Below are 19,836 nucleotides of genomic sequence, written 5' to 3'. Positions count from 1 at the left end.
CATATTCTGCACCTCTGTTTAGTTTCTCCAAGGTGATTTTTGCCTGCCATTCTTCTTTCTGACTTTTACAGGAGCAATATCATTGATTGCACTCTTAACTTTCGAATGAAAGGAATCAAGGAAAGAATCAACAGAGTCTGCAGATATGCTTGGTGTTAAAGATATAGCCTTCATAAATAGCACACTGGTGTTCTCATTTAAGCATCTCTTTTTGACAGAGACATTTAGTTTCAATAGTAGGGGAGATTAATATATCAAAAAAAAATACAGAAATGATCAGACAGTGCTACATCCTTAACAACAATTGATGAAATGTTTACACCCTTACTGATAATTAAATCAACAGCTGTGACATCTTTTGCCATAATACTGTCTGGCTTATCTATGTGAATGTTAAAATCTCCAGCAATAGCAAAACAGTCAAACTCTGAGGAAATTATTGATAACAGTTCTGTAAAGTCTTCAACAAATGCTGGAGAGTATTTTGGGGGCCTGTAAATAATAATAAGTAGAATGCGTGGGGTACCTTTCAACACAATACCTAGATATTCAAAAGACGGGTAATTCCCAAATGACACTTGCTTACATTGATAGACATCTTTAAAAAGAGCAGCTACTAGGGATGTCCCGATCAGGTTTTTTTGCCCTCGAGTCCGAGTCATTTGATTTTGAGTATCTGCCGATACCAAGTCTCGATCCGATACTTCTATAATACATAAAAAAGAAGAGCGAAAAAACAGAACCATGATGTTCCTTATGTCATGCTGCACCCATTGCTGTTTTTGTGTGGAGTCAAAAGGGTCTAACTCTGTGCCAGCGCATAACTATTGATGTGTTAAAAAATAATGAATATATACTATATATGTTCAGGGGTTAAATTGGGATTTGTTTTGTGGGGATGCTCTGTTACGAGGGAGGGTTCGAGGGGTAACATGTTTAATCCTGATGACAGCAAAGCCACTGGTGTGTTTCAATGACATTTTGGACCTCTGATAGGATTTTATAAATTTCAGCTTTAAAGCTGTGCCACAGGTTGACCCAAACTTTAAAACCAGAACTTTAAATTATGCACATCTATGAGTCTGACACCCTATATGCATTTGTTGCACATGTCATTATGCACAATTGATCAAACTTTGAAGGAAGTTATAAGACTCAACCTCCTTGACTACTTCTAGGCATAAGATAGACTACCCAAAAAGACTCAATTAACAAGAAAAACAATATACTGATTCAGCAATATGTCTTATAAATTAGCCATAGAGATTCTCTAAGCTGGTCAGCAGTTAGTTAAACAATCACTATAGTTAGGTTGTAATTTATTTGTATAATCAAAATACATTATTTTATTAAACAATACAGTAAGTTGTATCCAGTTATCTAGTTAACATATTGTAATAAGATGATTGATATGGCTATACATACTTTAATACTTTGTTTCTAGACTTCTATTAAGTTTTTTCGATGTGTGCACCCTTCTTACCTATCTCTATCTCTCATCTCTACAATGTGTAATGTGATCCTCCTGCGCGAATGCGCGTTCTTGAGGTTCTGAGTGAGACACGGAGCTGCGTGCTGATGTAGATTAACTGAGCACATAGTGACAAAAACGGTCGATGCGTCGTTTAAATGAGCGGTAAAAACCCGCTTTTGTGTGCACCGCATGCACGAGTGTGTATGTCATGAAATGAGGGAGGAAGCAAATGCAAGTAAAGATGTTTATTGAAAACAGAGAGTATTGAATAATGATGACAGCTGAGCGGGTGACACAGGCACGAGAGGTGGCCAGCGTGGAGAATGATGAGTCCGGTCAGTGATAATCCAAATGTAAATCCAACAAGAACACGAACACGACAGCAGGAAACACGGCAGACTGGAACACACGACACGAGACCTCACCGACATCCACGAACGATCTGACAAAGAACATGAGAGCTGGATGAGTATAAATAGGTGAGACAATGAGCTGCAGCTGGAGCGAGTGATGACAATCAGGTGCGCTGGAGGTAAGTGCCACACACGCCCACACCCACCCACACACACAAACACAACACAGCCACGTGAATCAGGAATGAGACAATGCATTCATAAACCGTGACAGTACCCCTCCCTCTAGGAACGCCGCCTGGCGTTCCCAGACTCCTTTACCTGCCGATTGAATTCATCGATAAGGGAGTGATCCAGTATGTCCCGAGCAGGAACCCAACTTCTCTCCTCCGGACCGTAACCTTCCCAATCCACCAAGTACTGAAATCCGCGTCCCCTCCGCCTGGAGTCCAGAATACGATTTACCGAATACGTGGTCACCCCATCTACGAGACGAGGCGGGGGGGGAACTGGGGTAGGCGGATTAAGGCGTGACAAAAACACAGGTTTAATTTTGGAAATATGAAAGGCGGGGTGTACTCTCCTGTACGCAGGAGGAAGACTAAGGCGGACAGTCACTGGATTAATGATTTTAGTGACCTTGAATGGGCCAATGAATTTGGGAGCTAACTTATTAGATACGGATCGGAGAGGAATATTCTTGGTAGAAAGCCACACTCTTTGACCAACGACGTATCTCGGAGGCCTAGACCGGTGGCGATCAGCTTTGGCCTTGGTGCGCTCCCGCACCTGGAGTAAGACCTCACGGGTTCTAGTCCAGGTGCGACGACACCTCTGAACAAATGCGTGAGCAGAGGGGACCGTGACTTCGGATTCCAGACTGGGAAAAACAGGTGGTTGGTAACCTACGCTACACTGAAACGGCGATAGGCCCGTAGATGATACCGGTAAAGAATTGTGGGCGTACTCCACCATAGAGAGCTGTTGACTCCAGGATGAAGGATTCTTGGAAACCAGACATCGCAACACTCTCTCCAGATCTTGGTTGGCTCTTTCGGTTTGACCATTGGTCTGGGGATGAAACCCGGAGGAAAGACTAACAGTCGCCCCTAGCAATTTACAAAACTCACGCCAAAATTTGGACACGAACTGGGGACCCCTGTCGGAAACCACGTCTGTCGGGAGGCCATGTAAGCGAAAGACGTGGTTTACGACAATCAACGCTGTCTCCTTGGCTGACGGTAATTTGGGCAAGGGAATGAAATGGGTCGCCTTCGAGAATCGGTCCACCACGGTCAAAACAACCGTGTTGCCCTGGGAGGGCGGGAGGGCGGTAACAAAATCTAGAGCGATATGGGACCAGGGTCTCGAAGGGACAGGCAGCGGTTGAAGTAACCCATCAGGGGGACGATTGGAAGTCTTACCACTGGCACAAACTGAACAAGCCAAAACAAAACTGTGAATGTCCCGAGCCATACGTGGCCACCAGAACCGTTGCTTGACCAAAAATCTGGTTCGACTTACTCCGGGATGACAAGCAATATTGGAACAATGACCCCACTGAATAACATTGGACCTTAGCCTCTCCGGCACAAATAAGCAGTTCGGTGGACACCCGACCGGAGGCGTTACCCCTTCTAGAGCCGCTTTGACTCTCGATTCGACCTCCCATACGAGTGTGGAGATAACTACCCTCTCCGGTAAAATACACTCGGGAGTAGACAGGGGTTCGGAACGATCAAAAATGCGTGACAAAGAATCGGGTTTGATGTTTTTGGAACCCGGACGATACGAGAGAGAGAATTCAAAACGACCGAAAAAAAGTGCCCACCGAGCCTGCCTGGAGTTCAGTCTTTTAGCCGTTCTAATATATTCCAAGTTCTTATGATCGGTCCAAACAATAAAAGGTACCCCGGAACCCTCTAGCCAGTGGCGCCATTCCTCCAATGCTAACTTGACTGCCAGCAACTCTCTATTACCAATATCGTAATTACGTTCTGCGGGGGACAATCGATGTGAAAAAAACGCGCAAGGGTGCATCTTGTCATCTGAGGAAGAGCGTTGGGATAACACTGCTCCTACCCCCACCTCTGACGCATCGACCTCGACCACGAACTGACGTGAAGGATCAGGGGCAATGAGAATAGGGACTGAAACAAAGCAACCTTTCAGTTTGACAAACGCAGCTTCAGCTGCGTCTGACCACCTGAACGTAGTTCGTGGAGAGGTCAAGGCGGTCAGAGGTGCGGCTAGTTGACTGAAATTGCGAATAAAACGCCGGTAAAAATTGGCGAACCCCAGAAACCTCTGCAGGGCCTTACGGGAATCTGGACTTGGCCAATCTACCACATCCTTAACCCTTTCAGGATCCATACGCACTCCCTCAGTAGAAATGATGTACCCCAGAAATGGTACGGACTGTGCATGAAACTCGCATTTCTCCGCCTTGACAAAAAGCCCATTCTCTAGCAACCTCTGAAGCACTCATCTGACGTGTTGCACATGTTCCTGGAGAGATGAAGAAAAAATCAATATGTCATCCAGGTAGACATATATGAACTGGTCAACCATATCTCGCAACACATCATTGACGAGTGCCTGGAAACTGCTGGCGAATTTGATAATCCGAAAGGCATCACCAAATATTCAAAATGGCCGCGAGGGGTGTTAAAAGCAGTTTTCCATTCATCCCCCTCCCTTATGCGGACCAAATGATAAGCATTACGTAAGTCCAATTTTGTGAAGACGGATGCTCCCTGCAACCTCTCAAACGCTGAAGACATCAACGGCAAAGGATAAGTATTCTTAACCGTGATGTTGTTCAACCCTCGGTAGTCAATACAAGGTCGCAGAGTACCATCCTTCTTCCCCACAAAAAAGAACCCCGCCCCCGCCGGAGAAGAGGAAGGGCGGATGAACCCGTTTGCTAGAGAATCAGAAATGTATTTCTCCATAGCCTCCCTTTCGGGAACCGAAAGCGAATATAACTTGCCTTTAGGCGGAGACTTACCTGACATTAACTCAATAGCACAATCATAGGGACGATGCGGAGGGAGAGAAGCAGCACGAGACTTACTGAACACTTCCTTCAGGTCGTGGTACTCCGCGGGCACGTTAGATAAATCCACTGCCTCCTCCTGAAACACAGACAAAGGCACAGACGAACAGGCAGAAACAAGACAAGACTCATGACACTTTACACTCCAAGCACACACTGAATTGGTTTGCCAGTCTATTTTGGGGTTGTGTAATGTTAACCAAGGATGTCCGAGTACGACAGGTGCCAGGGGTGAGTCCAAGATGTAGAATGACAGGATTTCAGTGTGATTGCCAGACGTGACGAGTGTAATGTTCTCAGTGACAGAAACAATGGTGGGAAGGTCTTGTCTGTTGAGTGCATGAACAGATATCTGATGTGAGAGAGGCTTGAGGGGGATTTTGTGTTTGACAGCAAAGGAGTGGTCCATAAAATTACCTTCAGCACCCGAATCCACCAATGCCTGACAATCGTGATGATTTGCTGACCACCTCAGTCTCACCGGGAGGAGCGTAGATGTAGATGAGGACTTCTCGGCTGAGACCCCGCCCGATAGTAGCCTCAAACTTACTACCGGGCTGGGCCTTTTACTGGACAGTTGTATGCAAAGTGACCAGTCCCGCCGCAATATAAACAAAGGCCCTGGGATCTCCGCCGTTCCTTCTCCTCCCGGGAGAGTCGGGCTCGACCCACCTGCATGGGCTCGGGATCGTAGACTGGACTGACCGCGTCTCCGCCAGCGAGTCGAACCCCCTCCGCTCCGCTGGCGCCGGTTCTGGGCATGACTCTTCGGTTCACTCGAGATAAGCGGGAATCGACTCGCAGTGCCAGTTCAATGAGCCCGTTGAGTGTAGTAGGCAACTCCATCGTGTAGATCTCCTGGTGGACGCGGTCAGCCAACCCATGCAGGAACATATCCCACTGCGCCTCCTCATTCCAGTGACACTCCGCAGCTAAAGTTCTGAATTCAATTGAATAATCCGAGACCGATCTCTCTCCTTGCTTCAACTCTGCCAGTAAACGAGCCGCTTCTCTACCAGCGAGCGCTCGGTCAAAGACTTGCTTCATCTCGGCTGAAAGTGTTTGGAATGAGGCGCAGCAGGGATCTTGATTCTCCCACACCGCCGTTCCCCAGAGCGCCGCCTTCCCCGTCAAAAGCGTCAAAACGAATGCCACTTTGGTCTGTTCATTGTTGAAGGTTCTAGGCTGCAGAGAAAAATGCATCGAGCAACGTGTTAGAAACGCTCTACAAAAGTTCGGCTCACCAGCATATGATTCGGGGACGGGTAGGCGGGGCTCCGAGTGTGAGTTGTTCTCCGGTGGTATGGGTTGAACAGGCGGTGTGGGCGGCGCAGTGGGATTTCGCAGTAGTTGGAATTGTTGAGTGAGCTCCGACACCTGTGCCACCAACGCCTGGACAGCGCGACCCGTCTCGCAGAGATTACGTTCCTGGGACTCGAGACGTCGGTTACTGCTACTGAAAAACTCCTCCATGGACGTAATGGTGGGACTTGCTGCTTCCATGCTTTGGTCAGATCGTTCTGTCATGAAATGAGGGAGGAAGCAAATGCAAGTAAAGATGTTTATTGAAAACAGAGAGTATTGAATAATGATGACAGCTGAGCGGGTGACACAGGCACGAGAGGTGGCCAGCGTGGAGAATGATGAGTCCGGTCAGTGATAATCCAAATGTAAATCCAACAAGAACACGAACACGACAGCAGGAAACACGGCAGACTGGAACACACGACACGAGACCTCACCGACATCCACGAACGATCTGACAAAGAACATGAGAGCTGGATGAGTATAAATAGGTGAGACAATGAGCTGCAGCTGGAGCGAGTGATGACAATCAGGTGCGCTGGAGGTAAGTGCCACACATGCCCACACACACAAACACAACACAGCCACGTGAATCAGGAATGAGACAATGCATTCATAAACCGTGACAGTGTAGTGTGTGAAGCCTATGAATGAAAACACGTTTATTATTCGCATCAGTTCACACGCACCAGCGCAGCGCGTACACTGGCGCGGAGCAGAGCGAGACCTTCAGTATGTGTGCTGGCCCAATTTAAACCCTGCATATGTATCCGAGTCCTGATCGGAAGGTAACGTCCGATTCCGATTGAGTCTGAAACCACGTGATCGGGGCCGATTTCCGATCACGTGATCGGATCGGGACATCCCTAGCAGCTACACCTCCACCTCTCCTAGCAGTTCTGCAGACACTCATAAAAGTAAAGTTAGGAGGGGCTGTTTCATTAAGGACTGTTGCACTGTAGCTTTCTTCTAGCCATGTTTCATTTAGAAACATAAAATCCAGGTTGTTTGTGGTTATTAAGTCACTGACTAGAAGTGATTTATTTTTAAGTGAACAGATGTTTAAAAGTGCTAACTTAACAGTACTAATTTTTTCCCTAACAGAGATCTTAGTTTGATATGTCACAGGCAGCAGATTAGATTGATTTGCCAAACGGTTTGATACAGCCTTAGGCTTTCTATCATGTACTAAAACAGAAATAGAGAAAGATATAGGCACACTGAGTTTCTGCTTTTTATGTATACAATTGAAAGTATTAGTATTTTCATAGCAGAAACTCAACACACATCACTGAGAGCCGTTATCAGTTGTTTTAGGTTCACCTACAGCAGATGGAGGAAGGTGTGTGTCTTGGCATTGTGTCTGAGACCGAAGAGCTCTCACAGGACGAGGAGGGTGAACTGGGCCCACTGGCTTAGGTGGTTGTGGGGCTTGCCGTTTTCTGGTTGAAAGCTGGGGGCTCGCAGCAATAGAGTGGGATAGTTTAGTTCCAGCATAAACCAGTTCCTCCATTTTTCCGGAGAAGGTCAAAAGCGGGGATGCTGGAGAGAGGAATGACACATCTAGTGAGGAGGAGTCCTGTTGCTCTGATGTGACTGGAGGCTGTGATATGTTGTCCTGGTTTCCCTGGCTGTTTTCCAGAAAGTCGTCCTTGGGTGCTGAATCTTGGAGCAGTTCTAATCTGACACAGTCTGACTGTGGTGAGCTTTGTGGGCAGGACTCAGCTGAGATTGTGTCCATGAGCAGTTGTTGTTGTGGCTGCGTGGTGTTATCTCTGTCCTTGTGGGATATGTCGACGTCATGTCCATTCAGGTGCTGAAAAGAAGTCCTGTGGTCATTCGTGCTCTGTCCAGGTGTGTGTGTGCCATTCAGGTTCAGTGGATTGGCACACACTGATGAAGGATGATGAAGGGAGAAATAGATATTGTCCTTTAGCACTCTTGCACCCAGTCTGTTTGGGTGGATGCCATCCTGTTTAAATAGTTGTCTCTGATTCCAGAAAAGATTGAAGTTGTTGATAAAGTTCAGTCCTTTAATGTTGCAGGTTTTTTGCAGCCATGTATTAAGTTTAGCATAAGAAAGTTATGTGCCATCCAGTCCCTAATATCACTAATGCAGTCTGTTAGCTTAGCAAACTGGTGGGTTTTGCTAGGATGTGACGAGATGTAAAGCTGGGTATCATCCGCATAGCAGTGAAAACTTATGTTATGTTTCCTGATAATGTCTCCTAGAGGTAACATATATAACGAGAATAGGATAGGGCCTAAAACTGATCCTTGTGGTACGCCGTATTTAATGGCGGAGTGATATGACTCTTCATCATTTACATAAACAAAGTGATATCGATTGGTTAGATACGATCTGAACCAGGTTAACGCCTGACCACTGATTAGGGCTGTGTATCGCCAACAATTCCCCGATACGATATGTATCCCTATACAAGGGTCCCGATACGATGCGCATCACGATACAAGACTATTTTGAATTACATTTTTGTTCAGAATTTAGTAACATTATTATTATTATTATTATTTGTTTATTGTACATTCAATAAGCAGTGTTGTAACAGTTGTGTTTTTGCCATTCATTTATTAGCTATTAGAAATAATTAAAATCCCAGAGTTAGTACTTAACTTATGTTTTTTAAAAGCAGTTTTACAAAGATGGTGCCTTACTCTTGTCTCTCATTATTCTACATCTATGAATATATCTATAAACATGCAGTCAGACTTAATACTATTTAACAGAAATCAGATTATTAATGTGACAGTTATAGTTTGAAGTAGCTCTGTATCTCTTCTCTAGACGCACACTTTTCACATGCAAATCTTTGTCGTGTTTCTTCTCAAATGCGTTAGTACTGTTTTATAAGAGCATGGCTAATAAAGCCCTTTGCAATAGTATAGGCTAAGATATCTGCGCTTTCATACTGAACTCATTGACTTTAATGCGCGCGCGAGAGAGAGAGAGAGCGCGAGTACACGGCTCACTATGCAGACACGTGCACCTGCGAGACAGACACGCAAAGTGAAAGTACACCCCGCAACCTTTAACTCTACGTACTACGTACACATGCGTCCTTTCCATATGGATAACGGATCAACAGCAATTCGTCACGTTACTTTCAAAAGTACATCCGAATCGATACGGAAGGTGCTGTATCGATGCGTGCATCGTCAGGCGTCCATGACGATGTATCGTCGTATCGATATTTTGAACACAGCACTACCACTGATGCCAACATAGTTTTCTAGCCTATTGAGTAAGATTCTGTGATCTATTGTGTCAAAGGCTGCACTAAGGTCTAGTAATATAAGGATTTAGCAGCGCTGTCTCTGTGCTATGGTGGGGCCTGAATCCTGATTGGAACTTTTCATATGTATTATTATTCACTATGACTGTGCGTAGCTGGCTTGCCACTACTTTTTCTAATATTTTAGAAAGAAAAGGTAGATTTGAGATTGGTCTAAAGTTATTAAGGTCTCCCTGGTCAAGGTTTGGTTTTTTAATGAGCGGTCTAATAACTGCTAGTTTGAAAGCTGTTGGAAGGTATCCTAATTCTAGAGATGAGTTAAAGATATTTAGTACTGTGTCTGACACTTCAGGAAATACCTCTTTAAGTCATTTTGTGGGAACGGGGTCTAATATACAGGACGATGATTTGGATGACGTTACCAATTTAGAGAGCTCTTCTATTGTAGTAGGTACTCAAGATGTTTGTATGGTAATCTAGTGTAAGATGTACTATTGGGTAAAGTGGTGGCTGCTTGCGTTGTTTCTATGTTTTCCCTAATAAACATAATTTTGTTAGTAAAGAAGTTCATGAAGTCATTACTATTGTGTTGGAGTTTAGTATTGGTTTCTGTTTGTTCTTTGTTTCTTGTCAGTTTCGCAACTGTGCTAAAGAGGAAACGAGGGTTATTATGATTTTCTTTAATAAGCGTACTGATATAGGTAGATCTGGTGGTTTTATAGCCTGTCTGTAGTGTTGAACAGTGTTGGGAACGTTACTTTAAAAAAGTAATTAGTTATAGTTACTAATTACTTCTCACAAATAGTAACTGAGTTAGTAACTGCGTTACATTATTATAAAAGTAATTAATTACCAGGAAAAGTAATTACTGCGTTACTTAAAAAAAATTTAATATTTCAAATAACTTGAAATTAAATATGTAAAATGACTAAAATGGATACTAAAGAGAAATCACTAATTTTGTGGCAGCATGTGACGATGTGAGGTGCTTTATTAGATCAGAATTACTTGCCACAGACGTGGAGAGACTTTTTCTTCATGGGCATAAGTTGCACATTACACAAACATTCCTGCCTTTCACCTCAACAATGGAAAAGTAGTGCTTTATACTTCGTGTTTGCGACCGCTACCTTTGAACTTGTTGTACTTGCCATCGCCCTGTCGCCGGTGTTTTCGGAGTGATTGATGCGTGATGACCGGGCTGCATGTCAGTGCTTTGAGATGAGGCACAGTCAGCAGCAGCACCGCTGCTCGTTGAGAAGAGAAAACGATGCGTATTTTCATGTCAGTCTACAAAAGTCTCCAACCACGCCAGAAAAGATAGCTAGATTTGCCCTACAAAGTCGCTAAAGTGATAGAAAGTTGCTAAATCTAGAGACAAAGTGACCAAGTTGCTCAGACTTTTTAACACTGCTGCTCGCTCCTCTGACTTGGACTGCGCGTGTGGGCGGGCCTTTTTGTGAACTCTGCCTCTGGTTGGCTACCGATGGAAATTAAGCCAATCATCATTCGTTATGTTTCTCACAACACACACAAGAGAAAAACAGTGTTTGGCTGAGAGAGTGAGCATACGCCGCTGAAAATCACTACAGTAAGATCAATTTTAGTAACTGCATCGCTTTAGGGTGATATTTCGATGTCATTAATATTGAGTCTGAGTGACAGAATTAAGTCTAATGTGTGCTTACGAGTATGCGTGGGCCCTGACACGTTTTGTTTAATACCGAGAGAATGTAGAAGATCCATAAACGCACGTCCTAAAGCATCTTTTGGGTTATCCACATGGATATTAAAATCACCAACGATAAGAGCTTTATCTAAGGTGACTGTAAGCTCAGATAGGAAATCTGCTATTTCTTTAAACAAAATCTGTGTGGTGCCCCGGAGGCCTATAGATGGTAGCTAAAATGAACGAAAGCTGTTTGTTGTTACGATCATTTATTTTCATATTTAACAGTATTATTTCAAACAAATTAAATTTTAGTTCGGATTTATGGTTTACTTTAAATATTTTGTTGTATATTGTAGCTACACCACCCCCTCTCCCTTTTAGATGAGGAACGTGTTTATATTAATAGCATTGTGGGGTGGATTCGTTTAAATTGATGTAATCGTCTGCTTTAAGCAGGTCTCCATTAAACAGAGTGCATCTAAGTTTTGGTCTCTAATTATTTCATTGATAATAGGTTCTTTATTGGTAAGCAATCTAATGTAAAGAAGGCCGAATTTTAACATTTGAGTTTCATATGTGTTCTAATTTTAGTGTAATGTTAATAAGATTTGTACGAGACGAGGTAAACGGTGCTCTGTATTTATTTGTTCGAGAACAGACAAAGTGGAGATGTGTTGGTACTCTGGTAAAAAAGGCTCTATGTGCTGGGATATATATGATCTTGACCTGTCAAGGCAGCTAACAGACGGATGGGTAAGCCGATCTGTCTGTTTCCTGACCTGGGCCCTGGATAGTCAGACAATATCAAAAGTAAGACTATTGGTCAGAATTCTAGAGAGAATAGCACTTCCTTACGGAGACGGATGGAGGCCATCTCTCTTTAGCAGGTCAGGTCTTCCCCAGAAATGCTTCCAATTGTCTATAAACCCTACGTTATGCTGAGGGCACCACTTTGACATCCAGCCATGAAGAGACACTAATCTACTGTAAGCTTCAAAAATCGTGGTTCAAATACAAAATTAAAGTAAAAATTAACATGCTGCATACAGCACCGGGAAACAGACATACTAACGTTATTTTACCAGCAGCTTTTTTTCTGTGTGGATGCTGGTCGAGCGCATTGCTCAAAAATAACAAATAACACGGTCTAATTTTGAAATTCCTTGTTGTAACGCGTGTTACTAAGACTGTAATGAGTAAAATATAACTACATTTTTATTAGCAATTTGTTATATTACTGCGTTACAACAAAAACTAATATATTACTGTAATATATTATATTTTGTAATGTGTTACTCCCAACACTGACCGTGACGGTACCCCCTCCCCTAGGACATCGCCTGATGTTCCCAGCCTGCTTTACCTGTTGATTGTAATCATCAATGAGGGTGTGATCCAGTATGCAGGACACGTAACCTTCCTAGTCCACCAAGTACTGAAATCTGCGTCCCCTTCGCCAAGAGTCCAGAATACAGTTAACCAAATATGTTGGTTACCCAGTTACGAGGTGGGGGGGCAGGACAGGCGGGTTAAGACGAGAACAAAACACGGGTTTAATTTTAGAAATATGGAGCACAGGATGAATTCTCCTGTATGCAGGAGGGAGGTTAAGGCGCACTGTCACCGGGTTAATGATCTTGGCGACAGCAAACGGGCCAATACATTTTGGAGCAAGCTTATTCGAGACGGAACGCATCGGAATGTTCTGAGTAGAAAGCCACAGTTTTTGACCGACGACATACACGGTAGGCTTAGACCAGTGGCGATCAGCTTTAGCCTTGGTGCGCGCCCCCGCCCGGAGTAGAGCTTCACGAGCTCTAGTCCAGGTAATGTGGCCCCTCTGGACATAGGCGTGAGCGAAGGGGACCGCAATCTTGGATCCCAGACTAGAAAAATTAGGTGGCTGGTAACCTAAACTACACTCAAATGGTGATAGGCCCGTGGCTCTGGGGATGAAACCTGGAAGATAAACTAACAGTCGCTCATAACAATTTGCAAAACTCTTGCCAAAATTTGGATACGAATTGGGGACCCCTGTCGGAGACCACATCTGTCGGGAGACCATGTAATCGAAAGACGTGGTCTACGACAATTACCGCTGTTTCCTTGGCTGATGGTAATTTGGGCAAGGGAATGAAATGAGTCTCCTTCGAGAACCGGTCCACTACGGTTAAAATCACTGTATTACCCTGGGAGGGTAGGAGGGCGGTAATGAAATCTAGCGCGATGTGGGACCAGGGTCTCGAAGGGACTGGTAGCGGTAGAAGTAACCCATCAGGGGGGTGATTGGAAGTCTTACCAGTGGCACAAACCGAGCAAGCCAAAACAAAGTACACGGCCACCAGAATCATTGTTTGACTAAAAACTTAGTGCAACTCACCCCTGGATGACAAGCTACATTGGAACAATGGCCCTACTGAATAACGTTGGACCGTAACTCCTCCAGCACAAATAAGCGGTTCGGTGGGCAACGAGACAAAGGCGTTACCCCGCCTAAGGATGTCAAAACCTTCGATTCGACCTCCCATCTGAGCGTGGAGACGAATAGGGTCTCCGGTAAAATTCGCTCGGGAGTAGATGTGCGATTGGAACGCTCAAAAAGTAGAGACAAGCATAGAGTTTGATGTTTTTAGAACCCGGGTGGTAGGAAAGGGTAAAATCGAAACTTCCAAAAAAGAGCCAACCGAGCCTGCCTGTAGTTAAGTATTTGGCAGTTTTAATGTATTCAAGGTTCTTATGGTCAGTCCAAATGATAAAAGGTACACGCAAACCTACTAACCAGTGACGACATTCCCCCAATGCAAGTTTGACTGCCAATAACTCTCTGTTTCCAATGTCATAATTACTTTCCACCGGAGATAAATGATGAGATAAAAGCGTGCAGGGATGAACCTTTCCGTCTCAGGATGTGCGCTGGGAAAGAACTGCTCCTACCCCCACCTTTGACGCGTCGACCTTCAATATGAACTGACGTGAGCGATCAGGGGTTACGAGAATGGGAGCTGAAACGAAGCAGCTCGAGTTTGGAAAAAAACGCAGCCTCGCATTATGTAAGTCCAATTTAGTGAAGACGGACGCTCCCTGCAACCTCTCGAACGCTGAAGACATCAACGGCAAAGGATAAGTATTCTTTACCATTATGTTGTTCAGCCCTCGGTAGTCAATACAAGGTTGCAAGGATCCTTCCTTCTTCCCCACAAAAAAGAACACCACCCACGGAAAAGTTACGGACAATAACTCTATAGCACAGTCAAAGGGACGGTGAAGAGGAAGAGAATCAGCCAGAGACTTACTGAACACCTCCTCCAGGTCGTGGTACTCCGCGGGCACGTTAGACAAATCCACTGCTTCCTCCTGAAACACAGACTCAGAAACAGTTAGACTGGTGGACAAAAGACAGAACTTATGACACCCCTCACTCCAGCTGGAAATAGAACCTGAAGAGCAGTCCACTTTGGGGTTGTGTTTATGAAGCCAGGTGTGTCCGAGAACGATGGGTGAAAGTGGAGAGTCCGTAACGTAAGAAGAGATGTCCTCAGTGTGATTGCCCTGATGTGATGAGGGAGACTGGTTCCGTGATGTGAGTGATGGTGGGGAGTGCGAAGAGAGTAATCGGATGAGTGAGTGGCGTGAGAGGTATTTGGAACTTAAGTGCGATGGTGTGGTCGATGAAGCTCCCCTCGGCTCCCGAATCCAGAAGGGCGTGGCAGTCATGAGAATGGGTAGACCACCGTAGTTTCACCGGGAGGAGTGTCGAGGTGGATGAGGTCTTCTTGGCAGAGATCCCACCTGATAGTAGCCTCAGTTTTACTATCGGGCTTGGTCTTTTACCGGGCACTGGATTTGGTGCCCGCCGCTCCCTCAGTACAAACACAATCCAAGGGATCTCCGCCGGAGCCTCTCCTCCCGGGAAAGCCGAGCTTGACCCACCTGCATGGGCTCAAGATCGGTGAGGGGGCTGGCCGCACCATTGCTGCTGGGCTGAGGAATTTCCAGTCTTACAGGAAAAGGTGATGTAACCCTCCGGCGTGCTACTTGAGCGAGACGCGCATCGACTCTGATGGCGAGGTCGATAAACCCATTGAGAGAGGTAGGTAGGTCGATGACGTGGATCTCCTGTTGGATGTGGTCAGCCAGCCCATGCAGGAAATGGTCCCACTGCGCTACTTCGTTCCTCTTACACTCCGCCGGGGATGAAACTCGATGGCATAGTCGGACACAGACCTCTCCTCCTGGCAATGATTGGAGAGGAGTCTCAAGGCTTCTCTCCCGGCGACGTAGCGATCGAATACTCTCTTTATCTCTTCAGACAGCGTAGAGAACGATGAACAACATGCATCACAGTTCTCCCACACCGCTGTCCCCCAGAGGGCAGCCTTTCCAGTCAGAAGGGAGAGGACGAACGCCACCTTCATCTGTTCGCTGGTGAAAGATCTGGGTTGTAGAGCAAAAAGGAGAGAATAATAAGAAAGGAATGTACGGCAGAAACTGGGCTCCCCGGCGTATTTCTTGGGGATGGGGAGACGTGGTTCAGACTGGAAGGCACCCTCTGGTGATGTCGCAGGTGGTGTGGGAGGTGCAGTGGGAGGCTGATGATGTTGCGCATGCAGGGTCAGCTCGGACACCTTCGTCACCATTACTTGGACGGCTCGACCCATCTCCTCTATGACTTTGTCCTGGCGATCCATTCTTTGCACCACCTGCTGGAAGAACTCTTCGAGAGGAGATGGGGAGTGACTTCCTGCTGCTTACATCGATGGCCAGATCCTTCTGTAATGGTAATAATATCACAGGAAGCAGTCGCAGGAATATAAAACTGGATATACAGACACGGAACAGGAACAAACACAGATGATGGTAATGGTAACGAAGGACTATAGTGGTGAGCGGGTGCTGGTGGTTGCTGGTGACGTTGGTGGAGTAGGTCTGTGGTGATTAATGCAACTGTGAAGACCGGAACATCCAACAAGAAGACGACACACGACACAATCCAACACGCTACAAAACCTTGTCCAGACGGGACAGAGACCAACATAAGAGCAAGGATCTGGCAGAGAAAAGAGATTCAAGTGAGTATTTATGGAGTGGTTGTAATGATGATCAGCTGGAGTGAGACAATCAACACAGGTGAAGGGAATCAGGATAACGAGCACATGACATCACAGGTGAGTAAACACCACACACAAGACACAGAGAAAACAGTGTGTTTGCCTACCGTGACAATCAGGACTCGACTTGAGACTCGATGGTTACGACTTGAGACTTGCTTGGACATGACCATGTGTGACTTGTCCCCACCTCTGAATTGCACTAACCATCATAAGTGCTATGACATTAGCACATAAGTATTTTTTTTTATTAACATCACCTATCACATTTGCTTAAAAGTACATTTTTTGTCATCACCAGACATTTATTTTTCTTTTACAACATACAATTTATTTTCAAAATTGTAAGAGTTGCTGTTTTCCATAGAATAAAAATGTAAAGTGATCACAGATTAAGTTCATTTGCAATTTTGCAGAAAAACACATCATACACACTTAAAATTTAATTCATTACTGTATTGTAAAACAATAGTTGTAAAACGTATTGTTTTTTTGTCCTTAGGTCATGTCAAATATTGTCTAAGGCATTAAATCATTCCAGACTGTAACTGATGTCTCCAAAAAAAGAAAAGAAAAAAAGAATGGTTCATGGCAACCCTCATGTTCACACCCTGTCATGTTCAATATTATGATTATGTATCCTAGGACAGCCTTTTGGTGTATCCACAAAAAGTGACGTACTTGTCATTTAGCACAAATCTTTCTTTTACTCAAACAAATATGCCCCAACTGGAATGTCTCCATAAGGACTCAAAATCCATTAGGCAAGGAGAGACCAAGAGAAATGCAATCATTAGCAACTGGTGGTGTGAGATGCTACAAATGGGCGCGCGAGTAAAGATTTATTCCTATTTTGGACTGGAAGTGATTTATTTATTCATGCTCGGCCGTGCAGATCATTAACCTCTGCTGTGTCTCAAGGGAATGGCACCTGTGGTCAGCGCACCATTGCGCAGACAATAGAGCACATGCCCTAAAGCAGGGGTGGGGGAACCCTGGTCCTGGAGGGCCACTGCCCTGCAGAGTTTTGTTCCAACCCTAATTAAACACACCTGAAAAATCTAATTAAAGTCTTCAGGATCACTTGGAAATGAAATTCAGGTGTGTTTGATTAGAGTTGGAACTAAACTCTGCAGGACAGTGGCCCTCCAGGACCCAGGGTTCCCCACTCCTGCCCTAAAGTATGGGTTGGGCACGCCAGTCTCCTGCCCCTTGAGCGCTGCGGCGCACAGAGTGGGGGTCATGACCACTGACGTGTTTCTAATGTGGTTGAGGAAACATCATGGAGGAGGTTCACGTCAGCAAGCTTCACTTGTTGCAGCATCATTTGACGAGAGGACACACAGGTCATACGTTGTTTTGGTGTTCTGCATTTTATATAATAGTCAATGTGATAATGTGAGCGCTGGTTAATTAGATAGCAAATCAAATCAAAGGGTAATTAAACATTTAAGAGTGCATTTATGAATGTTATCCGTTTTCCATCTGATGGCACTCTTTATAATTTCAAAGTTACCAATTACTCAAAATTGTTTAAAATGGATAGAAAATTAAATGTTCTCTATATTGAAATGAAAGAAATCTCATATTATGTGCCATTGACTCCTTTCAGAGAACAGGTACATTTATCAGAAGGGTCCGTTTGCATGAAGACTCATTTACCATTACAGCCCTTTAGAGACACAGATACACTGTCAGAAATATTAGAAAAAGGTATTTGTGCATGTGAAACAGGGAGCTTGTGCATGAGTGTGGATCTCTGTGTAAAATTTCGATATGGGCCTTAATAAGATAACTCAAGCACACAGACCTCAGTCTGCTCTCCATTTCTGTTAACAGTTGTCAACATCGATTTTCACACACTTAGATTATCCTATTTAAGCGAAGCAGCTATGACATTCCTAGCTCCATGATATGTTAGTCATACACAATTAAAACAGAACTATCTTTGCGGTTCAGACATAAAACAGAAATGTAGCTTCTTTGATAAATCTGGGAGTCTGACATTTATTGTAGTTTTAAACTTAGGTTCGGGAGAAGCCTAAACATGCAGGCCTGTCAATCATCATTATGGGCATATTTAAGGCAGCCTTCAGGCCTCTGAGTCCAGCTGCAATTTTTCCAGCATTTTTCCAGCATTTGGCCCCGCCCGTTCCCAGAATCACGTCTCCATACAACAAGCTCTAGCGCCTCCATTAACCTGGGAAATAATTTTAAATACCACTGCAGTAGTAAATTTTAGTTTCCGCTCTCACTACCGCAGTAGTGATCTCAAGGGGCTGTGTACACGACTTTTCATGCAGTTCTGCAGATGTTTTTTTTACAGATGTTCTTGTGCTTATTCCGCGTTAATTAACCTGCTTTTCAACCAAAGTTACAATTATTGGAGCTTTATAATCCAATTCTGGGTCAATTGTAGTGAAACTTACCTCACTGTCAATTTAATCAAAATGCTTATTTTTTCAGTATCGATTTTTTTATTGACAGCTCTATAGACCATTTTGGACTAGACGTCAGAGTTACGTCACTGCAAGCTGCGCGCACAATGTGGTTGCAGAAAAACAGTGGTAATGAATTAGACAATAGGGGTGGGAATAGCTTGGACCCTCATGAATCGATTCAGAATCGATTCTTAGTGTCCCAATTCGATTCAGAATCTATTCTTGACGTACTAATTTGCATATCTGCAACCAGCAGTCATATCACCCTGTAGCCCAAGACAGCTTGTCCCCTGAAGCTAAGCAGGGCTGAGCCTGGTCAGTACTTGGATGGGAGACCACCTGGGAAAGCCGGGTTGCTGCTGGTAGAGGTGTTAGTGAGACCAGCAAGGGGTGCTCACCCTGTGGTCTGTGTGGGTCCTAACACCCCAGTATAGTGATGGGGACACTATACTGTCAAAAAGCACCGTCTTTCGGATGAAACGTTAAACCGAGGTCCTGACTCGCCGTGGTCATAAAAAATCCCAGGATGTCATTCGAAAAAGAGTAGAGGTGTGCCCCCGCATCCTGGCCAAACTTGCCCATTGGCCTACTAATCATCCCTCATACTAATTGGCTATATCACTGTATCTCCTCTCCACTAATAAGCTGTTGTGTGGTGGGCGTTCTGGTGCAATATGGCTGCCGTCGCATCATCCAGGTGGATGCTGCACATTGGTGATGGTTGAGGAGATTCCCCCATTCATATGTAAAGCGCTTTGAGTACTGAGAAAAGCGCTATATAAATGTAAAGAATTATTATTATTATTATTATATCTGTTGACGTCATTACGTCACATTTGCTCTCAAAGCCAGGTTAATGTTTGCTACTAGTCTGAACTGTAATATACTCTATTTTAATGCAACTAAGGGATAAATAATGTCATTCTTATGTACATTGTAAGACATGTTGTAAGACATTTCTGTTGTAAGACATTAAAAACAGTAAAAATTAAACGTAATTAAACATGACATAATAATTCTATATGATAACTGGCATTAACTTCCACGAACTGACTAACGTTAAGCGTCTAATCATCATCATTATATACAGTGATTGACAGTATTACTGTATTTATATAATGCAGCGCACCCAGTGACTGAACAACAAACTATGTGCATATTTTTACAGAAG

The 19,836-nt window shown here is 44.4% G+C and overlaps 1 pseudogene; it reads left to right on the top strand.

The window, feature by feature from the left end:
• Positions 1 to 18,913: 18,913 nt before the first annotated feature.
• LOC135751940 (5S ribosomal RNA) lies at positions 18,914 to 19,030 on the top strand (annotated as a pseudogene).
• The last annotated feature ends 806 nt before the right edge of the window (positions 19,031 to 19,836 follow it).

This window comes from Paramisgurnus dabryanus, chromosome 7, assembly GCF_030506205.2.
Source record: "Paramisgurnus dabryanus chromosome 7, PD_genome_1.1, whole genome shotgun sequence".
Lineage (NCBI taxonomy): Eukaryota > Metazoa > Chordata > Actinopteri > Cypriniformes > Cobitidae > Paramisgurnus > Paramisgurnus dabryanus.
This window is presented reverse-complemented; position numbering and strand designations above follow the sequence as displayed.